Genomic DNA, 5,000 nt, shown 5'->3' on the forward strand with positions numbered 1-5,000 from the left:
AACAAGAGTTGGGCGATTGTGATCTTTGTTTTGACTTCGCTCATTTCATTGTCAAACTTTATAACACTTGACAGAAAAAGAAACTTACAAAAACCCGGTATCTTGCCATCATTTGACACAGATGCTTCACTGTTTGGCGAGTAAACATGCCGCGGTAACTTAATCACGGCGCCCGCTGAATTCCGGCCATGTCACTTTCGATTTTGCAATTTACTTGAACGTAGCAAAAATCTCCCAAAATGTTTGTCGCTGATCGTAACTTTTTATATTCTATAGATCGTTTTCACGTGACGTCATCACCTTCCAAAATCTAAAACTAAAGATCCACCAAAGTTTTTATCCTCATCAGGCATAAGAGGCGGCATATCTATATCTGTTGACAATTTCACAGCTCAATAGCGTGCTTCGTTTGGAAACCAGAGCATTTTGAATTTCCGGATTATGTAGGTGCGTGACACAAAGCTACGATCAAGTTTGTTGAAAAATATATACTTATCTCATGATTTTGAGCCCTTTTAGAAGTTAGAGCATTAGGAAAAGTGCTTATGTAAATGCTTGTTTTTTCAGTAGTGATAATCAGTCGCCTAGATAGCCAAAGTCAGTTCCAGATGTTGACACTATTTTCCGGCCTTCGAAACATTTCGACGAATATGTGAAGTTTGGGGAAACGCAGAGGCCTAAAACTTGGACAAGTGTCTTATTTCTTTATCTTCTATAAGATAACAATTTCTTAGCGTTTTGCACTGGATAGTTTTTGATTTTTGTTTTGTATTGCGTGACAGTGAAAACGATCTATATTCAAGGTTCAAAATTAATGTTGTTTTCATGTCGTAAATATTTTATTCTCGATCGACCGTCCGGGAAACTTCCTTCTACTCTTTCTGAAAACTGTGTATCAATATTTATTTGCTTTTTCATCAATATTTGTTTTGCATAAAGCACGCTAACAGAATCTGTACCTTGCTGAGTTCGTTAACAGTATTTTCGGTCAGATGTTTCTGTTTTTTATGAGGGGTTTATTGTTTTGGTCTCCCATCCCAACACTAACCCCGCGAAACAGGGCTTGACTTCAGTGAAGTTTAGTATTACAAAGTTTTCGGATGCTCATAGGGCACACTTGTGGTGAAAAGAAGTTGTGAGGGAACTTTATCAACATGTCAGCCCAGAAGCCAATGTTTCTCGCTTCTCTTTTATTTGTTATTCTTCAGAGACTGGAATGCTGTATTTCAATACCACACAATTCAGTGCCTTCTGATTTTCTGTAGCACGTACCACAGGCAAGCCAGTGTATGCTTCACAGAAGCATCTAGTTTGTTATTTTCCGTGTCGGGAAAAGTCTTGCCTGTCACTCCCCTGCTAAGTGGTGTCTTTGTGCATTGAGTCTTCTTTGCGTATTTTGTTAGTTTGTAGGGGGCTGGGGTAATGCGTAGCTTGCTCTGCACAATTAACCTGTAATGGCGTCGAAAGTCATTGTAACGCGAATGGCTTTTTAGTACATTTTTAAAGAAAATATACCCACATGGAGCTCAAGAATGGAACGTCAAGACAGGCGGTGAAACATAAAGATCTGGAATCTTAAAAAAGCGACGAGTAATGGACTTCGGCAGCGTGAATCTTTCGCCCGTCGAGCCGAAATCAAAATATGCTGTACTTCGAATATTTCGCCAAGTCGGTGCTACGTACAACACTGAAACCAAATGGAAATTTCTCTGGTAACTACGGGTTCAACAAAGACAGAGAAGGAATCGAACACCACAAGTAGATCTGTGATCTCTGTTGTGTGTCTCACAGTGTTTACTGAAGTCGCATCTATTTAAAGTTTGCCTGTTTGTCTGGCAAGTAACATTCATTTTAAGACTCAGCTCAGCAAAGGTAAAAACAAATTGGAAATGTGACAGTGAAAAATTATTTGAATGAAAGCTTGCTGTCTCTTTTGTGCTTTATTATTTACGGTCAAGGTTCTTTCGAAAAGGGTTTGATGTGAACTGTCAGAAATTTATTTAATTGCATATGCTTTGTGATTGTGTTTCGCTTGCTCGCACGCAACTGAAATAGGAAGGGTTTCTTGCCTCTTATAGCAAATATGTTGCTTGTTTCAATAAATGTTTCGCTGGAAAATATTTCTGTGAAATTTCTAGCTTTTGTAAATTTATCATGCGTAATTTTCGAGCTTAGCAAATTTGCATACATGTGTTGAAATGTGATACGGGGAGAATTTTTGTGGTAACGCATAAGTCACGAAAATAAACAGGTCTGTTGGAAGCGTGCTTGAGTTTCAACAAAATTACCCCCAAAATCTGCAAAAGATTGTGACGCTGATGAATAATAAAGTAGCTGCTATTACCAAAACGATGGAATTACCTGGTGATAAATAACCTTGTCTTGGAGAGTAAATTTTTGATTTTCCAGAAACAATGGTCACTGTGACCTCTGAGAGTGATCTTTGTGTTGAATTCGCACATTTCTTGTCAAAATTTATAACAATTGAAAGAAAAAGAAAACTAACAAAAACAAAAACCCGGTACATTTGTCACAGATGCTTCACTGTTTCGCGAGTAAACATGCCGCGGTAACTTGATCACTCTGCCCGCTGAATTCGATGTGCGATTTACTCGGTGCAGCCAAAAGTACAATTACAACAAAGCAACTAAAATCTCCCAAAACGTTTTTCGCTGATGGTAACTTTTTATATTCGTGGTTCAAAATTAATGTTGTTTTCACGTCGTAAATTTTGTTACCGATGGCAAAATATTTTATTCTCGATCGACCGTCCTGAAACTTCCTTCTGCTTTTCTTAAAAACTGTGTATCCATATTTATTTACTTTTACATCAATATTTGTTTTGCATAAAGCAAGCTTACAAAATCTGTATCTTGCTTGGTTCGCATTTGATAGCATTAAAATAGAATTTTCGGTCCTATGCTTCTGTTACTCAGTGGTATATTTCTTAGGTCGCCCATCCAGATACTAACCCACCACACAGGGATTAACTTCAACTTTAAACTTTTGTTTACAAAACTGTCAGGTGCTGTCAGTACACGCTTACACTTGTGGTGGAAAGAAGTTGCATGATCAACATGTCAGCCCAGAAGCCAATGTTTCTCGATTCCCTTTTATTCTGTCAACATGTCTCTCCCAGAAGACAATGTTTTTCACTTCCTATTTATTTTCTTCAATCTTTCTGGGTTCAGTACTTTGCTAGTAACCACATGTCTTCTCAGGCTATTTACCCAAGACTTCTACCGTGGCACTACAATGATAGACAATACCAAAACAATATCGTGCACTATTAGAGCTACATATTACGCAAGGACAACTTGAATCTCCTGGAAGACAACACACAGCTCAGTTGACATTATGGAATAAATCGCTGTGTTACTTCACTACCACACGTAAGCAATGCGTGTCAACTTTTTTTAAAGAGGACAGGAATTTCTTCTTTCTGACAAATTCTATGTGCGATTTACTCGGTGCAGCCAAACTTGTACAATTACAACAAAACAACTAAAATCTCCCAAACTTTTTTTCGCTGATGGTAACTTTTTATATTCGTGGTCCAAAATTAATGTTGTTTTCATGTAGTAGATTTTGTTACCGATGGCAAAATATTTTATGCTAGATCGACCGTCCTGAAACTTCGTTCTGCTCTTCTTAAAAATTGTGTATCCATATTTATTTACTTTTACATCAATATTTGTTTTGCATAAAGCAAGCTAACAAAATCTGTATCTTGCTTGGTTCGCATTTGATAGCATTAAAATGGAATTCTCTGTCCTATGCTTCTGTTACTGAGTGGTATATTTCTTAGGTCGCCCATCCAGATACTAACCCTGCCGAATAGGAAATAATTTCAGCTCTCAACTTTTGTTTACAAAGCTGTCAGATCCTCTCAGTGCACGCTTACACTTGTGGTGGAAAGAAGTTGCATGATCAACATGTCAGCCCAGAAGCCAATGTTTCTCAATTCCCTTTTATTTTCTTCAGTCTCTCTGGGTTCAGTACTTTGCTAGTAACCACATGTCTTCTAAAGGGGCTATTTATCTAAGACTTCTACCATGGCGCTACAATGATAGGCAATACCAAAACAATATCGTGTACTGTTAGACCTACATATTACGCAAAGACAACTGTCAACATGTCATCCCAGAAGACAATGTTTTTCACTTCCCATTTATTTTCTTCAATCTTTCTGGGCTCAGTACTTTGCTAGTAACCACATGTCTTCTCAGGCTATTTACCCAAGACTTCTACCATGGCACTACAATGATAGACAATACCAAAACAATATCGTGCACTGTTAGAGCTACATATTACGCAAGGACAACTTGAATCTCCTGGAAGACAACACACAGCTCAGTTGACATTATGGAATAAATCGCTGTGTTACTTCACTACCACACGTAAGCAATGCGTGTCAATTTTTTTAAAGAGGACAGGAATTTCTTCTTTCTGACAAATGATTAATTAAAAGTCCGTTAGCCAGGTTTTTAACCTCAGAAAAGGAGCCGTTTCGTCGTACGAACGTGTGCGGACCTGTGAGCCAAAGGGCCTCTGCTGGTATGACTTCTGGGTGACCCCTTAAATGGTCTTAATGACCTACCAACTTGAAAAAAATTGCCTGGAACGCTGCACGTACCACAGGCAACCCAGTGTACCCTCACGGAGGGTCTAGTTTTTCTTTATTTTAGTTTTTTTTTTTCCGTGTCGGTAAAACTCTTGCCTGTCACTCCCCTGGTAAGTGGTGTCTTTGTGCATAGAGCCTTCTATGCGTATTTTCTTAGATCGAGAGGGTAGTGGAACTGCGTAGATTTCTCTGGTGGACACAGTAGAATCATTAACTTAGCCTGCAATGGCGTCGAAAGTCATGTAACGCGAATGGCGTTTTAGTGGATCCTTAAACAAAATATACCCTTATGGAGCTCAATAATGGAAAGTCAGTTGGATAAACTAGGCAGGAAGCTCAAAAGCGACGAGTACTGGACTTCGACAACAATCTATCG

Source organism: Montipora capricornis, chromosome 2 (assembly GCF_036669925.1).
Source record: "Montipora capricornis isolate CH-2021 chromosome 2, ASM3666992v2, whole genome shotgun sequence".
NCBI classification, from domain to species: Eukaryota; Metazoa; Cnidaria; class Anthozoa; order Scleractinia; family Acroporidae; genus Montipora; species Montipora capricornis.